The following is a 26108-nucleotide window of genomic DNA, read 5'->3' on the forward strand; positions in this document are numbered from 1 at the left end:
CTTTCAAGATTTTACACTTTTATTGGTGTGAAATAACAAGTTATTGGAAGCTTTTGATTTCTACACTTCAAAGTATCTTTGGCTCTCATTTTGACTAATTAGTTTATTGTCTTGGATGAAATTGGATTGTTGTTTTCTTTGCTTTGAAATTGGCATTTTTGGATGATTAAAAAAAAACACACACAAAAGACATTATCAAATTGCTTAGAGTGAAAAATATCTAACAAATTCATTCGTTCCCCACCACCATTAGCCCAACTTGCATGTCGTATTTGGTTTGTTTTGGTATGTTTGCAGATATTGAACACAACAGCTTTAAATCTTAAGGGGGCAGTTAAGCTTTTAACAGCCTAATATCGCCTTCTTCGGACGAAACACCCCGCGTGTGAAATATGATACAAAATGGCAAAGGCAGCTTATCCAGCCAAACTTATATATTGGTGCAATATGGATGGGGAAGATAATCTATGAAAGAAAACACATTTCATTCAGTCAAATAAATTTCTCTTATAGGTTACATACACTAAATACTTTTGGTGTTCAATGCTATAAACCCTCTAAAAAAACAAATCTTCATTTTTGAAGACACAATTCTCTGTACGGGCACTTGCCATGACTTTATTTTGAATTTTCTGTGTTCATGTGGTAGGGAAAACATTGTTTGGTATACTACAAATTCCCTGTTTTGCTTTTAGGTTGAGACTACATAAGACTTTGACAGTTGGCGGGAAACCATCATCAACTGGAGAGATGCCGGTAAAAAGATGGCCATAAAACAGTGACCGCTGATTCGCATTGAGTTCTTTCTTACATATTGGATGACCTATGTTTTTTATTGTTTAATCATTGCGGCTTGGAATGCTCTTTAAGAAAAGGTATGGTTTTTATGGGGGTATCTACGCGCAAAAGTTTGACTTTATTTTTTTTTAAAGTATTGCTTTTACATTGAATTTGTGCAGGAAATCTTTTGGTATGTTGTGACCTAAACTACTTATGATAAAAATGAAATATCATCTGCAAGTGCAAATATGACTGGGAAAAGCAGATTTTTTGGTCATTTCTTAGCAAAGGGAAGAAAATAAAGTGCATTAAATGCATGAATTCAGATTATTTGACCTGGAATAGTTGTTTTTCAAGTTGACCCCCCACCCTTATATAGTGGAATAAGGGCTAAATTGCTTTCCGACTTAAATTCAACCGCATATTGGTTGACCGTGTCGCGTTAATAATGTGTTACATGAAGTTAGAATTCACGCCAGGGACTCCGTGATCGAGTAACGCACTAAAGCTTTTGCGAAAAAGCATGAACATTCAAACAGAGCCCCATTTCACCGACATGGAATGGCAGGCATTTTTACAGTATGGACAGTGCAGCAGATGCTTAACTGAGCCAGCCTTCATATTTAGTACAATCATGAATTTAGCAAGCTTTTATCACTTCATATTATTCATAAAAGTACACTTAAAATACATAAATGCATGTTTTTGTTTCATTTTTTTTATCTTTTTCTATTGGGTATTTTGACTTTTTTAGGTAGAGGAATGTCTGCGACTAAGTCAAGGGCCACTGGATAAGGGTTGTTGATGGCAAACACAGTAATAATATCATTTGGTTATCATGTACACAAGCAATAAGCATGTATGATGCTTTAGGTGTGAAAGACTGTCATAATCAGGTTTGTGGTCACTCACACCCTTGCCGTCATGTAATTCTCCTCGCAGTTTTGTATTGATAGTTCCGCGTCCTGACATGTAAAGCTCGTGCTTTGTTGGCAGCTGAAGTTGGCACTTAACAGGTTTATCCTTGTTCCTGAGCATGTATGCAGTACAGCTGAGTTGATTTGCTACTTGTACCCCTACAATTAGCTTGTTTTCGGTATTGTTTTCTCACAATATGCTTATATTCATGGTTCCGGCTTAAAAGGGTGTCGCGCCTTACTTAAACATAGGATTGTTTTAGCAAGTGTCCCCTTCATCATTTACCTTAGAGGATTTTTTTGACAAAATTTGGCACTTTCAGCAACTTGTTTTGTTTTTTATTTGGTACATGCTTCTCTCATTCAGTGATTTAATGACAGTATTGTCCTTATTCGTTTTTCTTTGCATAGAAAGGTGACATGAATCATTGATATTTTGGTGTTTTGAGAATTCTGCAGAAGCTGTGTCCCCAAAAGAAGTACTAGAAACCCCTTTCAGGACACTGCCTTGATCTGATCTGCCTTTTTACACCTGTTACTACATGGACATCATTGCTAAGCTTATAATGCTTGCCTACATATGTGTATTTTGCTCAATTTAACTTTTCCTTCCAGCTTAACCCCCCCCCCCCCCCCCACACAAATGAGCATTGTTATTCTTTCGCTTGTTTACATTCCCATTTGGACCAGATTGCCACCATAAAAATAGCCTAAAGTACTTATATTTTGTGTCAAAATATGAAATTTGTATTGTCTTGAACCTCTAAATGAGAGCTGGCAATGCATATTGACCATCTGCTGCAGTTAAAAGGCACCCATGACATTATATGCTAGAATATTTCATTGGCGGCTGGTAAATAAATGGGCACCGATCGACAAGGCGCTTTCAAGATTTTACACTTTTATTGGTGTGAAATAACAAGTTATTGGAAGCTTATTGATTTCTACACTTCAAAGTATCTTTGATCTCTCATTTTGACTAATTAGTTTATTGTCTTGGATGAAATTGGATTTGTTTTTGCTTTGAAATTGGCATTTTTGGGATGATTAAAAAAACACACACAAAAAGACATTATCAAAATTGCTTAGAGTGAAAATATCTAACAAATTCATTCTTTCCCCACCACACATTAGCCCAACTTGCATGTCTATTTGGTTTGTTTTGGTATTGTTATGCAGATATTGAACACAACAGCTTTAAATCTTAAAGGGGCAGTTAGCTTTAACAGGCCTAATATCGCCTTCTTCGGACTGAAAACACCCGCGTGTGAAATATGATACAGAATGGCCAAATGGACAGCTAATCCAGCCAAACTTATATATTGGTGCAATATGGATGGGAAATATAATATGAAAACAAAAACACATTTCAGTCAAAATAAATTTCTCTTATAGGTTACAATACACTAATACTTTTGGTGTTCAATGCTATAACCCTCTAAAAACAAAATCTTCATTTATTTGAAGACACAATTCTCTGTACGGGCAATTGCCATGACTTTATTTTTGAATATTCTGTGTTCATGTGGTAGGGAAAACATTGTTGTATACTACAAATTCCCTGTTTTGCTTTTAGGTTGGAGACTACATAAGACTTTGACAGTTGGGGGAAACCATCATCAACTGGAGAGATGCCGGTAAAAAGATGGCCATAAAACAGTGACCGCTGATTCGCATTGAGTTCTTTCTTACATATTGGATGACCTATGTTTTTTATTGTTTAAATCATTGCGGCTTGAAATGCTCTTTAAAAAAGGTATGGTTATGGGGGTGTCTACGCGCAAAAGTTTGACTTTATTTTTTTTTTAAAGTTATTGCTTTTACATTGAATTTGTGCAGGAAATCTTTTGGTATGTTGTGACCTAAACTAACTTATGGAAAAATGAAATATCATCTGCAAGTGCAAATATGACTGGGAAAGCAGATTTTTTGGTCATTTCTTAGCAAAGGGAAAAAATAAGTGCATTAAATGCATGAATTCAGATTATTTGACCTGGAATCTTGTTTTTTTCAAGTTGACCCCCCACCCTTATATAGTGGAATAAGGGCTAAATTGCTTCCGACTTAAATTCAACCGCATATTGGTTGACCGTGTCGCGTTAATGTGTTACATGAATTAGAATTCAACGCCAGGGACTCCGTGATCGAGTAACGCAACTAAAGCTTTTGCGAAAAGCATGAACATTCAAACAGAGCCCATTTCAATTCCCGACATGGAATGGCAGGCATTTTACAGTATGGACAGTGCAGCAGATGCTTAACTGAGCCAGCCTTCACTTTAGTACAATCATGAATTTAGCAAGCTTTATCACTTCATATTATTCATAAAGTACACTTAAATACATAATGCATGTTTTTTGTTTCATTTTTTTATCTTTTTCTATTGGGTATTTTGACTTTTTCAGGTAGAGGAATGTCTGCGACTAGTCAAGGCCACTGGATAAGGGTGTTGATGGCAAAACAGGTATAAATATCATTTTGGTTATCATGTACACAAGCAAATAAGCATATTTGATGCTTTAGGTGTGAAAGACTGTCATAATCAGTTTGTGTGTCACTCACACCCTTGCCGTCATGTATTCTCCTCGCGCAGTTTGTATTGATAGTTCCGCGTCCTGACATGAAAGCTCGTGCTTTGTTGGCAGCTGAAGTTTGCACTTAACAGGTTTATCCTTGTTCCTGAGCATGTATGCAGTACAGCTGAGTTGATTTGCTACTTGTAACCCTACAATTAGCTTGTTTTTGGTATTGTTTTCTCACAATATGCTTATATTCATGTGTTCCGGCTTAAAGGGTGTCGCGCCTTACTTAACCTAGATTGTTATAGCAAGTGTCCCCTTCATCATCATTTACCTTAGAGGGATTTTTTGACAAAATTTGGCACTTTCAGCAACTTGTTTTGTTTTTTATTTGGTACATGCTTCTCTCATTCAGTGATTTAATGACAGTATTGTCCTTATTCGTTTTCTTCTTCTTTGCATAGAAAGGTGACATGAATCATTGATATTTGTTTGTGCATGAAATACTCTTTCAGGACGCTGTGATCCTCCAAACGAAGTCACTAAAGCCCCTTTCAGGACACTCCTTCCTTTATGAGCATTGTATTCTTTCGCTTGGTTACAAATTTCCATTGGACCAGATTGCCACCATAAAAATAGCCTAAGTACTTATTTGTGTCCAAAATATGAAATTTGTATTGTCTTGAACCTCTAAATGAGAGCTGGCAATGCATATTGACCATCTGCTGCAGTTAAAAGGCACCCCATGACATTATGCTAGATATTTCATTGGCGGCTGGTAAAAAATGGGCACCGATCGACAAGGCGCTTTCAAGATTTTACACTTTTATTGGTGTAATAACAAGTTATTGGAAGCTTATTGATTTCTACACTTCAAAGTATCTTTGATCTCTCATTTGACTAATTAGTTTATTGTCTTGATGAAATTGGATTGTTTTTTGCTTTGAAATTGGCATTTTTGGGATGATTAAAAAAAAACACACACAAAAAAGACATTTCAAAATTGCTTAGAGTGAAAATATCTAACAATTTCATTCTTTCCCCACCACACATAGCCCAACTGCATGTCTATTTGGTTTGTTTTGGTATTTTATTGCAGATATTGAACACAACAGCTTTAAATCTTAAAGGGGCAGTTAAGCTTTCAGGCCTAATATCGCCTTCTTCGGACTGGAAACACCCGCGTGTGAAAATATGATACAGAATGGCCAAATGGACAGCTAATCCAGCCAAACTTAATATTTGGTGCAATAGGATGGGATGATAATAATATAAAACAAAAAACACATTTCAGTCAAAATAAATTTCTCTTATATGTTACAATACACTAAATACTTTTGGTGTTCAATGCTATACCCTCTAAAACAAAATCTTCATTTATTTGAAGACACAATTCTCTGTACGGGCACTTGCCATGACTTTATTTTTGAATATTTCGTGTGTTCATGTGGTAGGAAACATTGTTGTTATCTACAAATTCCCTGTTTTGCTTTTAGGTTGGGAGACTACATAAGACTTTGACAGTTGGCGGGAAACCATCATCAACTGGAGAGATGCCGGTAAAAAGATGGGCCATAAAACAGTGACCGCTGATTCGCATTGAGTTCTTTCTTACATTATTGATGACCTATGTTTTTTATTGTTTAAATCATTGCGGCTTGGAATGCTCTTTAAGAAAAGGTATGGTTATGGGGGTGTCTACGCGCAAAAGTTTGACTTTATTTTTTGTTAAAGTTATTGCTTTTACATTGAATTTGTGCAGGAAATCTTTTGGTATGTTGTGACCTAAACTAACTTATGATAAAAAATGAAATATCATCTGCAAGTGCAAAATATGACTGGAAAGCAGATTTTTGGTCATTTCTTAGCAAAAGGGAAGAAAATAAGTGCATTAAATGCATGAATTCAGATTATTTGACCTGGAATAGTTGTTTTTCAAGTTGACCCCCCACCCTTATATAGTGGAATAAGGGCTAAATTGCTTTCCGACTTAAATTCAAACCGCATATTGGGTTGACCGTGTCGCGTTAATGTGTTACATGAAGTTAGAATTCAACGCCAGGGACTCCGTGATCGAGTAACGCAACTAAAGCTTTTGCGAAAAGCATGAACATTCAAACAGAGCCCCATTTCACCGACATGGAATGGCAGGCATTTTTACAGTATGGACAGTGCAGCAGATGATTAACTGAGCCAGCCTTCATATTTAGTACAATCATGAATTTAGCAAGCTTTATCACTTCATATTATTCATAAAAGTACACTTAAAATACATAAATGCATGTTTTTGTTTCATTTTTTTATCTTTTTCTATTGGGTATTTTGACTTTTTTAGGTAGAGGAATGTCTGCGACTAAGTCAAGGGCTACTGGATAAGGGTTGTTGATGGCAAAACAGGTAATAATATCATTTGGTTATCATGTACACAAGCAAATAAGCATATGTATGATGCTTTAGGTGTGAAAGACTGTCATAATCAGGTTTGTGGTCACTCACACCCTTGCCGTCATGTTATTCTCCTCGCAGTTTGTATTGATAGTTCCGCGTCCTGACATGTAAAGCTCGTGCTTTGTTGGCAGCTGAAGTTGGCACTTAACAGGTTTATCCTTGTTCCTGAGCATGTATGCAGTACAGCTGAGTTGATTTGCTACTTGTAACCCTACAATTAGCTTGTTTTCGGTATTGTTTTCTCACAATATGCTTATATTCATGGTTCCGGCTTAAAAGGGTGTCGCGCCTTACTTAAACATAGGATTGTTATAGCAAGTGTCCCCTTCATCATTTACCTTAGAGGGATTTTTTTGACAAAATTTGGCACTTTCAGCAACTTGTTTTGTTTTTTATTTGGTACATGCTTCTCTCATTCAGTGATTTAATGACAGTATTGTCCTTATTCGTTTTTCTTTGCATAGAAAGGTGACATGAATCATTGATATTTGTTGTGTTGAGAATTCTGCAGGAAGCTGTGTCCCCAAAAGAAGTACTAGAAACCCCTTTCAGGACACTACCTTGATCTGATCTGCCTTTTACACCTGTTACTACATGGAACATCATTGCTAAGCTTATAATGCTTGCCTACATATGTGTATTTTGCTCAATTTAACTTTTCCTTCCAGCTTAACCCCCCCCCCCCCCCCCCCACAAATGAGCATTGTATTCTTTCGCTTGGTTACAAATTCCCATTTGGACCAGATTGCCACCATAAAAATAGCCTAAAGTACTTATATTTTGTTCAAAATATGAAAATTTGTATTGTCTTGAACCTCTAAATGAGAGCTGGCAATGCATATTGACCATCTGCTGCAGTTAAAAGGCACCCATGACATTATATGCTAGAATATTTCATTGGCGGCTGGTAAATAAATGGGCACCGATCGACAAGGCGCTTTCAAGATTTTACACTTTTATTGGTGTGAAATAACAAGTTATTGGAAGCTTATTGATTTCTACACTTCAAAGTATCTTTGATCTCTCATTTTGACTAATTAGTTTATTGTCTTGGATGAAATTGGATTGTTTTTGCTTTGAAATTGGCATTTTTGGGATGATTAAAAAAAAACACACACAAAAAAGACATTATCAAAATTGCTTAGAGTGAAAATATCTAACAAATTCATTCTTTCCCCACCACACATTAGCCCAACTTGCATGTCTATTTGGTTTGTTTTGGTATTGTATTGCAGATATTGAACACAACAGCTTTAAATCTTAAAGGGGCAGTTAAGCTTTAACAGGCCTAATATCGCCTTCTTCGGACTGAAAACACCCGCGTGTGAAAATATGATACAGAATGGCCAAATGGACAGCTAATCCAGCCAAACTTAATATATTGGTGCAATATGGATGGGAAGATAATAATATAAAACAAAAACACATTTCAGTCAAAATAAATTTCTCTTATAGGTTACAATACACTAAATACTTTTGGTGTTCAATGCTATACCCTCTAAAAACAAAATCTTCATTTATTTGAAGACACAATTCTCTGTACGGGCAATTGCCATGACTTTATTTTTGAATATTTCTGTGTTCATGTGGTAGGGAAAACATTGTTGTATACTACAAATTCCCTGTTTTGCTTTTAGGTTGGAGACTACATAAGACTTTGACAGTTGGCGGGAAACCATCATCAACTGGAGAGATGCCGGTAAAAAGATGGCCATAAAACAGTGACCGCTGATTCGCATTGAGTTCTTTCTTACATATTGGATGACCTATGTTTTTTATTGTTTAAATCATTGCGGCTTGGAATGCTCTTTAAGAAAAGGTATGGTTATGGGGGTGTCTACGCGCAAAAGTTTGACTTTATTTTTTGTTAAAGTTATTGCTTTTACATTGAATTTGTGCAGGAAATCTTTTGGTATGTTGTGACCTAAACTAACTTATGATAAAAATGAAATATCATCTGCAAGTGCAAAATATGACTGGGAAAGCAGATTTTTGGTCATTTCTTAGCAAAAGGGAAGAAAATAAGTGCATTAAATGCATGAATTCAGATTATTTGACCTGGAATAGTTGTTTTTCAAGTTGACCCCCCACCCTTATATAGTGGAATAAGGGCTAAATTGCTTCTCCGACTTAAATTCAACCGCATATTGGTTGACCGTGTCGCGTTAATGTGTTACATGAAGTTAGAATTCAACGCCAGGGACTCCGTGATCGAGTAACGCAACTAAAGCTTTTGCGAAAAGCATGAACATTCAAACAGAGCCCCATTTCACCGACATGGAATGGCAGGCATTTTTACAGTATGGACAGTGCAGCAGATGATTAACTGAGCCAGCCTTCATATTTAGTACAATCATGAATTTAGCAAGCTTTATCACTTCATATTATTCATAAAAGTACACTTAAAATACATAAATGCATGTTTTTGTTTCATTTTTTTTATCTTTTTCTATTGGGTATTTTGACTTTTTCAGGTAGAGGAATGTCTGCGACTAAGTCAATGGGCTACTGGATAAGGGTTGTTGATGGCAAAACAGGTAATAATATCATTTGGTTATCATGTACACAAGCAAATAAGCATATGTATGATGCTTTAGGTGTGAAAGACTGTCATAATCAGGTTTGTGGTCACTCACACCCTTGCCGTCATGTAATTCTCCTCGCAGTTTGTATTGATAGTTCCGCGTCCTGACATGTAAAGCTCGTGCTTTGTTGGCAGCTGAAGTTGGCACTTAACAGGTTTATCCTTGTTCCTGAGCATGTATGCAGTACAGCTGAGTTGATTTGCTACTTGTAACCCTACAATTAGCTTGTTTTTGGTATTGTTTTCTCACAATATGCTTATATTCATGGTTCCGGCTTAAAAGGGTGTCGCGCCTTACTTAAACATAGGATTGTTATAGCAAGTGTCCCCTTCATCATTTACCTTAGAGGGATTTTTTGACAAAATTTGGCACTTTCAGCAACTTGTTTTGTTTTTTATTTGGTACATGCTTCTCTCATTCAGTGATTTAATGACAGTATTGTCCTTATTCGTTTTTCTTTGCATAGAAAGGTGACATGAATCATTGATATTTGTTGTGTTGAGAATTCTGCAGGAAGCTGTGTCCCCAAAAGAAGTACTAGAAACCCCTTTCAGGACACTACCTTGATCTGATCTGCCTTTCTACACCCTGTTACTACATGGAACATCATTGCTAAGCTTATAATGCTTGCCTACATATGTGTATTTTGCTCAATTTAACTTTTCCTTCCAGCTTAACCCCCCCCCCCCCCCACAAATGAGCATTGTATTCTTTCGCTTGGTTACAAACTTCCATTTGGACCAGATTGCCACCATAAAAATAGCCTAAAGTACTTATTTTGTGTCAAAATATGAAAATTTGTATTGTCTTGAACCTCTAAATGAGAGCTGGCAATGCATATTGACCATCTGCTGCAGTTAAAAGGCACCCATGACATTATATGCTAGAATATTTCATTGGCGGCTGGTAAATAAATGGGCACCGATCGACAAGGCGCTTTCAAGATTTTACACTTTTATTGGTGTGAAATAACAAGTTATTGGAAGCTTATTGATTTCTACACTTCAAAGTATCTTTGATCTCTCATTTTGACTAATTAGTTTATTGTCTTGGATGAAATTGGATTGTTTTTGCTTTGAAATTGGCATTTTTGGGATGATTAAAAAAAAACACACACAAAAAAGACATTATCAAAATTGCTTAGAGTGAAAATATCTAACAAATTCATTCTTTCCCCACCACACATTAGCCCCAACTTGCATGTCTATTTGGTTTGTTTTGGTATTGTATTGCAGATATTGAACACAACAGCTTTAAATCTTAAAGGGGCAGTTAAGCTTTAACAGGCCTAATATCGCCTTCTTCGGACTGAAAACACCCGCGTGTGAAAATATGATACAGAATGGCCAAATGGACAGCTAATCCAGCCAAACTTAATATATTGGTGCAATATGGATGGGAAGATAATAATATAAAACAAAAACACATTTCAGTCAAAATAAATTTCTCTTATAGGTTACAATACACTAAATACTTTTGGTGTTCAATGCTATACCCTCTAAAAACAAAATCTTCATTTATTTGAAGACACAATTCTCTGTACGGGCAATTGCCATGACTTTATTTTTGAATATTTCTGTGTTCATGTGGTAGGGAAAACATTGTTGTATACTACAAATTCCCTGTTTTGCTTTTAGGTTGGAGACTACATAAGACTTTGACAGTTGGCGGGAAACCATCATCAACTGGAGAGATGCCGGTAAAAAGATGGCCATAAAACAGTGACCGCTGATTCGCATTGAGTTCTTTCTTACATATTGGATGACCTATGTTTTTTATTGTTTAAATCATTGCGGCTTGGAATGCTCTTTAAGAAAAGGTATGGTTATGGGGGTGTCTACGCGCAAAAGTTTGACTTTATTTTTTGTTAAAGTTATTGCTTTTACATTGAATTTGTGCAGGAAATCTTTTGGTATGTTGTGACCTAAACTAACTTATGATAAAAATGAAATATCATCTGCAAGTGCAAAATATGACTGGGAAAGCAGATTTTTGGTCATTTCTTAGCAAAAGGGAAGAAAATAAGTGCATTAAATGCATGAATTCAGATTATTTGACCTGGAATAGTTGTTTTTCAAGTTGACCCCCCACCCTTATATAGTGGAATAAGGGCTAAATTGCTTTCCGACTTAAATTCAACCGCATATTGGTTGACCGTGTCGCGTTAATGTGTTACATGAAGTTAGAATTCAACGCCAGGGACTCCGTGATCGAGTAACGCAACTAAAGCTTTTGCGAAAAGCATGAACATTCAAACAGAGCCCCATTTCACCGACATGGAATGGCAGGCATTTTTACAGTATGGACAGTGCAGCAGATGATTAACTGAGCCAGCCTTCATATTTAGTACAATCATGAATTTAGCAAGCTTTATCACTTCATATTATTCATAAAAGTACACTTAAAATACATAAATGCATGTTTTTGTTTCATTTTTTTTATCTTTTTCTATTGGGTATTTTGACTTTTTTAGGTAGAGGAATGTCTGCGACTAAGTCAAGGGCTACTGGATAAGGGTTGTTGATGGCAAAACAGGTAATAATATCATTTGGTTATCATGTACACAAGCAAATAAGCATATGTATGATGCTTTAGGTGTGAAAGACTGTCATAATCAGGTTTGTGGTCACTCACACCCTTGCCGTCATGTTATTCTCCTCGCAGTTTGTATTGATAGTTCCGCGTCCTGACATGTAAAGCTCGTGCTTTGTTGGCAGCTGAAGTTGGCACTTAACAGGTTTATCCTTGTTCCTGAGCATGTATGCAGTACAGCTGAGTTGATTTGCTACTTGTAACCCTACAATTAGCTTGTTTTCGGTATTGTTTTCTCACAATATGCTTATATTCATGGTTCCGGCTTAAAAGGGTGTCGCGCCTTACTTAAACATAGGATTGTTATAGCAAGTGTCCCCTTCATCATTTACCTTAGAGGGATTTTTTGACAAAATTTGGCACTTTCAGCAACTTGTTTTGTTTTTTATTTGGTACATGCTTCTCTCATTCAGTGATTTAATGACAGTATTGTCCTTATTCGTTTTTCTTTGCATAGAAAGGTGACATGAATCATTGATATTTGTTGTGTTGAGAATTCTGCAGGAAGCTGTGTCCCCAAAAGAAGTACTAGAAACCCCTTTCAGGACACTACCTTGATCTGAATCTGCCTTTTTACACCTGTTACTACATGGAACATCATTGCTAAGCTTATAATGCTTGCCTACATATGTGTATTTTGCTCAATTTAACTTTTCCTTCCAGCTTAACCCCCCCCCCCCCCCCCCCACAAATGAGCATTGTATTCTTTCGCTTGGTTACAAATTCCCATTTGGACCAGATTGCCACCATAAAAATAGCCTAAAGTACTTATATTTTGTTCAAAATATGAAAATTTGTATTGTCTTGAACCTCTAAATGAGAGCTGGCAATGCATATTGACCATCTGCTGCAGTTAAAAGGCACCCATGACATTATATGCTAGAATATTTCATTGGCGGCTGGTAAATAAATGGGCACCGATCGACAAGGCGCTTTCAAGATTTTACACTTTTATTGGTGTGAAATAACAAGTTATTGGAAGCTTATTGATTTCTACACTTCAAAGTATCTTTGATCTCTCATTTTGACTAATTAGTTTATTGTCTTGGATGAAATTGGATTGTTTTTGCTTTGAAATTGGCATTTTTGGGATGATTAAAAAAAAACACACACAAAAAAGACATTATCAAAATTGCTTAGAGTGAAAATATCTAACAAATTCATTCTTTCCCCACCACACATTAGCCCAACTTGCATGTCTATTTGGTTTGTTTTGGTATTGTATTGCAGATATTGAACACAACAGCTTTAAATCTTAAAGGGGCAGTTAAGCTTTAACAGGCCTAATATCGCCTTCTTCGGACTGAAAACACCCGCGTGTGAAAATATGATACAGAATGGCCAAATGGACAGCTAATCCAGCCAAACTTAATATATTGGTGCAATATGGATGGGAAGATAATAATATAAAACAAAAACACATTTCAGTCAAAATAAATTTCTCTTATAGGTTACAATACACTAAATACTTTTGGTGTTCAATGCTATACCCTCTAAAAACAAAATCTTCATTTATTTGAAGACACAATTCTCTGTACGGGCAATTGCCATGACTTTATTTTTGAATATTTCTGTGTTCATGTGGTAGGGAAAACATTGTTGTATACTACAAATTCCCTGTTTTGCTTTTAGGTTGGAGACTACATAAGACTTTGACAGTTGGCGGGAAACCATCATCAACTGGAGAGATGCCGGTAAAAAGATGGCCATAAAACAGTGACCGCTGATTCGCATTGAGTTCTTTCTTACATATTGGATGACCTATGTTTTTTATTGTTTAAATCATTGCGGCTTGGAATGCTCTTTAAGAAAAGGTATGGTTATGGGGGTGTCTACGCGCAAAAGTTTGACTTTATTTTTTGTTAAAGTTATTGCTTTTACATTGAATTTGTGCAGGAAATCTTTTGGTATGTTGTGACCTAAACTAACTTATGATAAAAATGAAATATCATCTGCAAGTGCAAAATATGACTGGGAAAGCAGATTTTTGGTCATTTCTTAGCAAAAGGGAAGAAAATAAGTGCATTAAATGCATGAATTCAGATTATTTGACCTGGAATAGTTGTTTTTCAAGTTGACCCCCCACCCTTATATAGTGGAATAAGGGCTAAATTGCTTTCCGACTTAAATTCAACCGCATATTGGTTGACCGTGTCGCGTTAATGTGTTACATGAAGTTAGAATTCAACGCCAGGGACTCCGTGATCGAGTAACGCAACTAAAGCTTTTGCGAAAAGCATGAACATTCAAACAGAGCCCCATTTCACCGACATGGAATGGCAGGCATTTTTACAGTATGGACAGTGCAGCAGATGATTAACTGAGCCAGCCTTCATATTTAGTACAATCATGAATTTAGCAAGCTTTATCACTTCATATTATTCATAAAAGTACACTTAAAATACATAAATGCATGTTTTTGTTTCATTTTTTTTATCTTTTTCTATTGGGTATTTTGACTTTTTTAGGTAGAGGAATGTCTGCGACTAAGTCAAGGGCTACTGGATAAGGGTTGTTGATGGCAAAACAGGTAATAATATCATTTGGTTATCATGTACACAAGCAAATAAGCATATGTATGATGCTTTAGGTGTGAAAGACTGTCATAATCAGGTTTGTGGTCACTCACACCCTTGCCGTCATGTTATTCTCCTCGCAGTTTGTATTGATAGTTCCGCGTCCTGACATGTAAAGCTCGTGCTTTGTTGGCAGCTGAAGTTGGCACTTAACAGGTTTATCCTTGTTCCTGAGCATGTATGCAGTACAGCTGAGTTGATTTGCTACTTGTAACCCTACAATTAGCTTGTTTTCGGTATTGTTTTCTCACAATATGCTTATATTCATGGTTCCGGCTTAAAAGGGTGTCGCGCCTTACTTAAACATAGGATTGTTATAGCAAGTGTCCCCTTCATCATTTACCTTAGAGGGATTTTTTTGACAAAATTTGGCACTTTCAGCAACTTGTTTTGTTTTTTATTTGGTACATGCTTCTCTCATTCAGTGATTTAATGACAGTATTGTCCTTATTCGTTTTTCTTTGCATAGAAAGGTGACATGAATCATTGATATTTGTTGTGTTGAGAATTCTGCAGGAAGCTGTGTCCCCAAAAGAAGTACTAGAAACCCCTTTCAGGACACTACCTTGATCTGATCTGCCTTTTTACACCTGTTACTACATGGAACATCATTGCTAAGCTTATAATGCTTGCCTACATATGTGTATTTTGCTCAATTTAACTTTTCCTTCCAGCTTAACCCCCCCCCCCCCCCCACAAATGAGCATTGTATTCTTTCGCTTGGTTACAAATTCCCATTTGGACCAGATTGCCACCATAAAAATAGCCTAAAGTACTTATATTTTGTTCAAAATATGAAAATTTGTATTGTCTTGAACCTCTAAATGAGAGCTGGCAATGCATATTGACCATCTGCTGCAGTTAAAAGGCACCCATGACATTATATGCTAGAATATTTCATTGGCGGCTGGTAAATAAATGGGCACCGATCGACAAGGCGCTTTCAAGATTTTACACTTTTATTGGTGTGAAATAACAAGTTATTGGAAGCTTATTGATTTCTACACTTCAAAGTATCTTTGATCTCTCATTTTGACTAATTAGTTTATTGTCTTGGATGAAATTGGATTGTTTTTGCTTTGAAATTGGCATTTTTGGGATGATTAAAAAAAAACACACACAAAAAAGACATTATCAAAATTGCTTAGAGTGAAAATATCTAACAAATTCATTCTTTCCCCACCACACATTAGCCCAACTTGCATGTCTATTTGGTTTGTTTTGGTATTGTATTGCAGATATTGAACACAACAGCTTTAAATCTTAAAGGGGCAGTTAAGCTTTAACAGGCCTAATATCGCCTTCTTCGGACTGAAAACACCCGCGTGTGAAAATATGATACAGAATGGCCAAATGGACAGCTAATCCAGCCAAACTTAATATATTGGTGCAATATGGATGGGAAGATAATAATATAAAACAAAAACACATTTCAGTCAAAATAAATTTCTCTTATAGGTTACAATACACTAAATACTTTTGGTGTTCAATGCTATACCCTCTAAAAACAAAATCTTCATTTATTTGAAGACACAATTCTCTGTACGGGCAATTGCCATGACTTTATTTTTGAATATTTCTGTGTTCATGTGGTAGGGAAAACATTGTTGTATACTACAAATTCCCTGTTTTGCTTTTAGGTTGGAGACTACATAAGACTTTGACAGTTGGCGGGAAACCATCATCAACTGGAGAGATGCCGGTAAAAAGATGGCCATAAAACAGTGACCGCTGATTCGCATTGAGTTCTTTCTTACATATTGGATGACCTATGTTTTTTATTGTTTAAATCATTGCGGCTTGGAATGCTCTTTAAGAAAAGGTATGGTTATGGGGGTGTCTACGCGCAAAAGTTTGACTTTATTTTTTGTTAAAGTTATTGCTTTTACATTGAATTTGTGCAGGAAATCTTTTGGTATGTTGTGACCTAAACTAACTTATGATAAAAATGAAATATCATCTGCAAGTGCAAAATATGACTGGGAAAGCAGATTTTTGGTCATTTCTTAGCAAAAGGGAAGAAAATAAGTGCATTAAATGCATGAATTCAGATTATTTGACCTGGAATAGTTGTTTTTCAAGTTGACCCCCCACCCTTATATAGTGGAATAAGGGCTAAATTGCTTTCCGACTTAAATTCAACCGCATATTGGTTGACCGTGTCGCGTTAATGTGTTACATGAAGTTAGAATTCAACGCCAGGGACTCCGTGATCGAGTAACGCAACTAAAGCTTTTGCGAAAAGCATGAACATTCAAACAGAGCCCCATTTCACCGACATGGAATGGCAGGCATTTTTACAGTATGGACAGTGCAGCAGATGATTAACTGAGCCAGCCTTCATATTTAGTACAATCATGAATTTAGCAAGCTTTATCACTTCATATTATTCATAAAAGTACACTTAAAATACATAAATGCATGTTTTTGTTTCATTTTTTTTATCTTTTTCTATTGGGTATTTTGACTTTTTTAGGTAGAGGAATGTCTGCGACTAAGTCAAGGGCTACTGGATAAGGGTTGTTGATGGCAAAACAGGTAATAATATCATTTGGTTATCATGTACACAAGCAAATAAGCATATGTATGATGCTTTAGGTGTGAAAGACTGTCATAATCAGGTTTGTGGTCACTCACACCCTTGCCGTCATGTTATTCTCCTCGCAGTTTGTATTGATAGTTCCGCGTCCTGACATGTAAAGCTCGTGCTTTGTTGGCAGCTGAAGTTGGCACTTAACAGGTTTATCCTTGTTCCTGAGCATGTATGCAGTACAGCTGAGTTGATTTGCTACTTGTAACCCTACAATTAGCTTGTTTTCGGTATTGTTTTCTCACAATATGCTTATATTCATGGTTCCGGCTTAAAAGGGTGTCGCGCCTTACTTAAACATAGGATTGTTATAGCAAGTGTCCCCTTCATCATTTACCTTAGAGGGATTTTTTTGACAAAATTTGGCACTTTCAGCAACTTGTTTTGTTTTTTATTTGGTACATGCTTCTCTCATTCAGTGATTTAATGACAGTATTGTCCTTATTCGTTTTTCTTTGCATAGAAAGGTGACATGAATCATTGATATTTGTTGTGTTGAGAATTCTGCAGGAAGCTGTGTCCCCAAAAGAAGTACTAGAAACCCCTTTCAGGACACTACCTTGATCTGATCTGCCTTTTTACACCTGTTACTACATGGAACATCATTGCTAAGCTTATAATGCTTGCCTACATATGTGTATTTTGCTCAATTTAACTTTTCCTTCCAGCTTAACCCCCCCCCCCCCCCCCCACAAATGAGCATTGTATTCTTTCGCTTGGTTACAAATTCCCATTTGGACCAGATTGCCACCATAAAAATAGCCTAAAGTACTTATATTTTGTTCAAAATATGAAAATTTGTATTGTCTTGAACCTCTAAATGAGAGCTGGCAATGCATATTGACCATCTGCTGCAGTTAAAAGGCACCCATGACATTATATGCTAGAATATTTCATTGGCGGCTGGTAAATAAATGGGCACCGATCGACAAGGCGCTTTCAAGATTTTACACTTTTATTGGTGTGAAATAACAAGTTATTGGAAGCTTATTGATTTCTACACTTCAAAGTATCTTTGATCTCTCATTTTGACTAATTAGTTTATTGTCTTGGATGAAATTGGATTGTTTTTGCTTTGAAATTGGCATTTTTGGGATGATTAAAAAAAAACACACACAAAAAAGACATTATCAAAATTGCTTAGAGTGAAAATATCTAACAAATTCATTCTTTCCCCACCACACATTAGCCCAACTTGCATGTCTATTTGGTTTGTTTTGGTATTGTATTGCAGATATTGAACACAACAGCTTTAAATCTTAAAGGGGCAGTTAAGCTTTAACAGGCCTAATATCGCCTTCTTCGGACTGAAAACACCCGCGTGTGAAAATATGATACAGAATGGCCAAATGGACAGCTAATCCAGCCAAACTTAATATATTGGTGCAATATGGATGGGAAGATAATAATATAAAACAAAAACACATTTCAGTCAAAATAAATTTCTCTTATAGGTTACAATACACTAAATACTTTTGGTGTTCAATGCTATACCCTCTAAAAACAAAATCTTCATTTATTTGAAGACACAATTCTCTGTACGGGCAATTGCCATGACTTTATTTTTGAATATTTCTGTGTTCATGTGGTAGGGAAAACATTGTTGTATACTACAAATTCCCTGTTTTGCTTTTAGGTTGGAGACTACATAAGACTTTGACAGTTGGCGGGAAACCATCATCAACTGGAGAGATGCCGGTAAAAAGATGGCCATAAAACAGTGACCGCTGATTCGCATTGAGTTCTTTCTTACATATTGGATGACCTATGTTTTTTATTGTTTAAATCATTGCGGCTTGGAATGCTCTTTAAGAAAAGGTATGGTTATGGGGGTGTCTACGCGCAAAAGTTTGACTTTATTTTTTGTTAAAGTTATTGCTTTTACATTGAATTTGTGCAGGAAATCTTTTGGTATGTTGTGACCTAAACTAACTTATGATAAAAATGAAATATCATCTGCAAGTGCAAAATATGACTGGGAAAGCAGATTTTTGGTCATTTCTTAGCAAAAGGGAAGAAAATAAGTGCATTAAATGCATGAATTCAGATTATTTGACCTGGAATAGTTGTTTTTCAAGTTGACCCCCCACCCTTATATAGTGGAATAAGGGCTAAATTGCTTTCCGACTTAAATTCAACCGCATATTGGTTGACCGTGTCGCGTTAATGTGTTACATGAAGTTAGAATTCAACGCCAGGGACTCCGTGATCGAGTAACGCAACTAAAGCTTTTGCGAAAAGCATGAACATTCAAACAGAGCCCCATTTCACCGACATGGAATGGCAGGCATTTTTACAGTATGGACAGTGCAGCAGATGATTAACTGAGCCAGCCTTCATATTTAGTACAATCATGAATTTAGCAAGCTTTATCACTTCATATTATTCATAAAAGTACACTTAAAATACATAAATGCATGTTTTTGTTTCATTTTTTTTATCTTTTTCTATTGGGTATTTTGACTTTTTTAGGTAGAGGAATGTCTGCGACTAAGTCAAGGGCTACTGGATAAGGGTTGTTGATGGCAAAACAGGTAATAATATCATTTGGTTATCATGTACACAAGCAAATAAGCATATGTATGATGCTTTAGGTGTGAAAGACTGTCATAATCAGGTTTGTGGTCACTCACACCCTTGCCGTCATGTTATTCTCCTCGCAGTTTGTATTGATAGTTCCGCGTCCTGACATGTAAAGCTCGTGCTTTGTTGGCAGCTGAAGTTGGCACTTAACAGGTTTATCCTTGTTCCTGAGCATGTATGCAGTACAGCTGAGTTGATTTGCTACTTGTAACCCTACAATTAGCTTGTTTTCGGTATTGTTTTCTCACAATATGCTTATATTCATGGTTCCGGCTTAAAAGGGTGTCGCGCCTTACTTAAACATAGGATTGTTATAGCAAGTGTCCCCTTCATCATTTACCTTAGAGGGATTTTTTTGACAAAATTTGGCACTTTCAGCAACTTGTTTTGTTTTTTATTTGGTACATGCTTCTCTCATTCAGTGATTTAATGACAGTATTGTCCTTATTCGTTTTTCTTTGCATAGAAAGGTGACATGAATCATTGATATTTGTTGTGTTGAGAATTCTGCAGGAAGCTGTGTCCCCAAAAGAAGTACTAGAAACCCCTTTCAGGACACTACCTTGATCTGATCTGCCTTTTTACACCTGTTACTACATGGAACATCATTGCTAAGCTTATAATGCTTGCCTACATATGTGTATTTTGCTCAATTTAACTTTTCCTTCCAGCTTAACCCCCCCCCCCCCCCCCACAAATGAGCATTGTATTCTTTCGCTTGGTTACAAATTCCCATTTGGACCAGATTGCCACCATAAAAATAGCCTAAAGTACTTATATTTTGTTCAAAATATGAAAATTTGTATTGTCTTGAACCTCTAAATGAGAGCTGGCAATGCATATTGACCATCTGCTGCAGTTAAAAGGCACCCATGACATTATATGCTAGAATATTTCATTGGCGGCTGGTAAATAAATGGGCACCGATCGACAAGGCGCTTTCAAGATTTTACACTTTTATTGGTGTGAAATAACAAGTTATTGGAAGCTTATTGATTTCTACACTTCAAAGTATCTTTGATCTCTCATTTTGACTAATTAGTTTATTGTCTTGGATGAAATTGGATTGTTTTTGCTTTGAAATTGGCATTTTTGGGATGATTAAAAAAAAACACACACAAAAAAGACATTATCAAAATTGCTTAGAGTGAAAATATCTAACAAATTCATTCTTTCCCCACCACACATTAGCCCAACTTGCATGTCTATTTGGTTTGTTTTGGTATTGTATTGCAGATATTGAACACAACAGCTTTAAATCTTAAAGGGGCAGTTAAGCTTTAACAGGCCTAATATCGCCTTCTTCGGACTGAAAACACCCGCGTGTGAAAATATGATACAGAATGGCCAAATGGACAGCTAATCCAGCCAAACTTAATATATTGGTGCAATATGGATGGGAAGATAATAATATAAAACAAAAACACATTTCAGTCAAAATAAATTTCTCTTATAGGTTACAATACACTAAATACTTTTGGTGTTCAATGCTATACCCTCTAAAAACAAAATCTTCATTTATTTGAAGACACAATTCTCTGTACGGGCAATTGCCATGACTTTATTTTTGAATATTTCTGTGTTCATGTGGTAGGGAAAACATTGTTGTATACTACAAATTCCCTGTTTTGCTTTTAGGTTGGAGACTACATAAGACTTTGACAGTTGGCGGGAAACCATCATCAACTGGAGAGATGCCGGTAAAAAGATGGCCATAAAACAGTGACCGCTGATTCGCATTGAGTTCTTTCTTACATATTGGATGACCTATGTTTTTTATTGTTTAAATCATTGCGGCTTGGAATGCTCTTTAAGAAAAGGTATGGTTATGGGGGTGTCTACGCGCAAAAGTTTGACTTTATTTTTTGTTAAAGTTATTGCTTTTACATTGAATTTGTGCAGGAAATCTTTTGGTATGTTGTGACCTAAACTAACTTATGATAAAAATGAAATATCATCTGCAAGTGCAAAATATGACTGGGAAAGCAGATTTTTGGTCATTTCTTAGCAAAAGGGAAGAAAATAAGTGCATTAAATGCATGAATTCAGATTATTTGACCTGGAATAGTTGTTTTTCAAGTTGACCCCCCACCCTTATATAGTGGAATAAGGGCTAAATTGCTTTCCGACTTAAATTCAACCGCATATTGGTTGACCGTGTCGCGTTAATGTGTTACATGAAGTTAGAATTCAACGCCAGGGACTCCGTGATCGAGTAACGCAACTAAAGCTTTTGCGAAAAGCATGAACATTCAAACAGAGCCCCATTTCACCGACATGGAATGGCAGGCATTTTTACAGTATGGACAGTGCAGCAGATGATTAACTGAGCCAGCCTTCATATTTAGTACAATCATGAATTTAGCAAGCTTTATCACTTCATATTATTCATAAAAGTACACTTAAAATACATAAATGCATGTTTTTGTTTCATTTTTTTTATCTTTTTCTATTGGGTATTTTGACTTTTTTAGGTAGAGGAATGTCTGCGACTAAGTCAAGGGCTACTGGATAAGGGTTGTTGATGGCAAAACAGGTAATAATATCATTTGGTTATCATGTACACAAGCAAATAAGCATATGTATGATGCTTTAGGTGTGAAAGACTGTCATAATCAGGTTTGTGGTCACTCACACCCTTGCCGTCATGTTATTCTCCTCGCAGTTTGTATTGATAGTTCCGCGTCCTGACATGTAAAGCTCGTGCTTTGTTGGCAGCTGAAGTTGGCACTTAACAGGTTTATCCTTGTTCCTGAGCATGTATGCAGTACAGCTGAGTTGATTTGCTACTTGTAACCCTACAATTAGCTTGTTTTCGGTATTGTTTTCTCACAATATGCTTATATTCATGGTTCCGGCTTAAAAGGGTGTCGCGCCTTACTTAAACATAGGATTGTTATAGCAAGTGTCCCCTTCATCATTTACCTTAGAGGGATTTTTTTGACAAAATTTGGCACTTTCAGCAACTTGTTTTGTTTTTTATTTGGTACATGCTTCTCTCATTCAGTGATTTAATGACAGTATTGTCCTTATTCGTTTTTCTTTGCATAGAAAGGTGACATGAATCATTGATATTTGTTGTGTTGAGAATTCTGCAGGAAGCTGTGTCCCCAAAAGAAGTACTAGAAACCCCTTTCAGGACACTACCTTGATCTGATCTGCCTTTTTACACCTGTTACTACATGGAACATCATTGCTAAGCTTATAATGCTTGCCTACATATGTGTATTTTGCTCAATTTAACTTTTCCTTCCAGCTTAACCCCCCCCCCCCCCCCCACAAATGAGCATTGTATTCTTTCGCTTGGTTACAAATTCCCATTTGGACCAGATTGCCACCATAAAAATAGCCTAAAGTACTTATATTTTGTTCAAAATATGAAAATTTGTATTGTCTTGAACCTCTAAATGAGAGCTGGCAATGCATATTGACCATCTGCTGCAGTTAAAAGGCACCCATGACATTATATGCTAGAATATTTCATTGGCGGCTGGTAAATAAATGGGCACCGATCGACAAGGCGCTTTCAAGATTTTACACTTTTATTGGTGTGAAATAACAAGTTATTGGAAGCTTATTGATTTCTACACTTCAAAGTATCTTTGATCTCTCATTTTGACTAATTAGTTTATTGTCTTGGATGAAATTGGATTGTTTTTGCTTTGAAATTGGCATTTTTGGGATGATTAAAAAAAAACACACACAAAAAAGACATTATCAAAATTGCTTAGAGTGAAAATATCTAACAAATTCATTCTTTCCCCACCACACATTAGCCCAACTTGCATGTCTATTTGGTTTGTTTTGGTATTGTATTGCAGATATTGAACACAACAGCTTTAAATCTTAAAGGGGCAGTTAAGCTTTAACAGGCCTAATATCGCCTTCTTCGGACTGAAAACACCCGCGTGTGAAAATATGATACAGAATGGCCAAATGGACAGCTAATCCAGCCAAACTTAATATATTGGTGCAATATGGATGGGAAGATAATAATATAAAACAAAAACACATTTCAGTCAAAATAAATTTCTCTTATAGGTTACAATACACTAAATACTTTTGGTGTTCAATGCTATACCCTCTAAAAACAAAATCTTCATTTATTTGAAGACACAATTCTCTGTACGGGCAATTGCCATGACTTTATTTTTGAATATTTCTGTGTTCATGTGGTAGGGAAAACATTGTTGTATACTACAAATTCCCTGTTTTGCTTTTAGGTTGGAGACTACATAAGACTTTGACAGTTGGCGGGAAACCATCATCAACTGGAGAGATGCCGGTAAAAAGATGGCCATAAAACAGTGACCGCTGATTCGCATTGAGTTCTTTCTTACATATTGGATGACCTATGTTTTTTATTGTTTAAATCATTGCGGCTTGGAATGCTCTTTAAGAAAAGGTATGGTTATGGGGGTGTCTACGCGCAAAAGTTTGACTTTATTTTTTGTTAAAGTTATTGCTTTTACATTGAATTTGTGCAGGAAATCTTTTGGTATGTTGTGACCAAAAGGTTGTCAGTCTATTGTTATGAGGCTGTTTACGATGCGCGTTGAACTAGCGCCAAACTTTTTACCAAAACTTTGATATTAAGAGCACTATTAACGTTCATTTGTGTTGCATTTTGACCTATTATCCAAGTGATTTACTTTTCCATTATTATTTAATCACCCTTTCATCCAATTTTTAAGATGAAATTACGGTGTTTACAAAACCAACCAAAACGAAAGTGAAACTGGATGCATTACGTTTCGCGATGTAAACATTAAATATTTGTTCAGTTTGAGGAAGCGAATCGACAATAGACGTTGGAATATGTATGCAATACAGACTATCATTGCCGATTGTAGTACTGGCTAAAAAATACCTTTTATGACAGGTCATGTATAGAACGTTAATCAAAATAGTGACCATAAATCACTACAAATGTCTGGGTTGATCATTAATATAATTAATGCACGTTTCTGATCTAATTGCCTGTATCTAGTTGTAATTACCATGATATTGATAAAATTAAAACGTTTTTTTCATAAATTAACATTACATGTTTTATTTTTATCATTTAGGTAATATATAATTGTAGCATTATCATCATTAAATATTCTGAAAATAATCTAAATTATCATGATTACTTTAAAGTAGAATTTTTAAATTTTTCTCATTATTTTTAATGAATTTCCACATTTGCTTGATTCAAAATAAAATGTACTAATAAGGGTTTCAGTTTTTAATTTTTATCCAATTTTTAGTTCGATTAAATTTAAAGTACTAACTACATACATGTATGTGAAATGCTCTTGAGTTCGTTTCCTAGGCCTAGAACCAGTACTTGGGTGTCTCTTGGAGATTTCTTAAGAATGCTCCCACACTGGGGATCAAACCAGTGACCTCCAGACCATTAGGTGGACACCACATCCATTACACATCAGCGACCTTTAATTAGTAAATTACTTTAGTATTGCAGCATTATATAATATAATGTTGCTACATATTTTTGGAAAATGATTAATGTGCAGTACTAAATAAATCTAAATGCATACAATTTTAATTGTGTATATTGTGTGATTATTAGTTACAATTTCACTTTTTGCAGGTATACTGGATTATGAAAGACTGATAAACCTAAAATTGACAATTCATCTCCCCAACGATACTTTGTGTGGCTCATTCTCAGAACAAACCCATAGTCAGTGAGAAAACTACAGTGTAAAAAGACCACTTGATTGTGACAATTATGGCTGACCAAGCAAATGTTATCATTTAAAATAAAGAAAACTTACAGTTCAATATACATTTTATACCAATTATGACATTGACCAACACAGAAAATAATTATAAGGTTGATTTTCCCAAAAATGACTGTTACAATTGGATACTGTTTTAAGCTTCACTCTACTTTGTCTGAAAATAAAAGTCCTAAATGAAGTAATAGAAACATACATATTTAATTTTTTAGTTTTACAAGTATATATATATATATACATATATTATTATATATTTTTATCGATGGTCAATCAATTTAAGTGTAACTAATATATATATATATATATATATATATATATATATATATATATATATATATATATATATATATATGCATACACATTATATACATGTGTATGCTTTGATTTTTTTCTATTGAAGCCAAATTAATATCCCATTAGATAGATAGATAATATCACAGCAGTATTCCTAGTTTGTCTGCAAGTACTGCAGAAATCATGGATTATTATTTTACTGAGTCAGCCTTAATCTTTATATTATAATTGTTAAAACAGATTAAGATGTGCATAATACAAATGAGGATGCATCAAGATTAAAAAATGGTACATGTATAAATTAATAAAGAATCAATAACAATCAGAAACTGTGCATTTTTTTCAGTATTGCGTGAAAGGATTTGAAGTAATTATGTGTTTTTGAAATATGATTTATGTGAATTTGAATAAATATATAAAATTTAGTGATTTTCTCAGACAAAACTGTTAATTACATACCAAAGTATTCAGAATGTA

At 35.5% G+C, this 26108-nt stretch overlaps 1 long non-coding RNA gene across 33 annotated transcripts; it reads left to right on the forward strand.

Annotated features, from left to right (window-relative positions):
* The first annotated feature begins 698 nt into the window (after window positions 1-698).
* LOC127865545 (uncharacterized) lies at window positions 699-25548 on the forward strand. 33 transcript variants are annotated; one of them, XR_008042655.1, is made up of 14 exons: window positions 699-756; window positions 1535-1577; window positions 4143-4161; window positions 8302-8363; window positions 11723-11784; window positions 13474-13535; window positions 14310-14371; window positions 16058-16119; window positions 16894-16955; window positions 18644-18705; window positions 19480-19541; window positions 21229-21290; window positions 22065-22126; window positions 23814-25123. It is a non-coding gene; the product is annotated as an uncharacterized LOC127865545 (long non-coding RNA). The 33 variants fall into 33 exon arrangements; XR_008042657.1 differs by lacking the exon at window positions 8302-8363 and adding an exon at window positions 10887-10948; XR_008042658.1 differs by lacking the exons at window positions 699-756; window positions 1535-1577; window positions 4143-4161 and adding exons at window positions 1444-1534; window positions 6552-6613; window positions 25187-25548 and having other exon boundaries at window positions 23814-23875.
* Window positions 25549-26108: the final 560 nt, after the last annotated feature.

This window comes from Dreissena polymorpha, chromosome 2 (genome assembly GCF_020536995.1).
Source record: "Dreissena polymorpha isolate Duluth1 chromosome 2, UMN_Dpol_1.0, whole genome shotgun sequence".
NCBI classification, from domain to species: Eukaryota; Metazoa; Mollusca; class Bivalvia; order Myida; family Dreissenidae; genus Dreissena; species Dreissena polymorpha.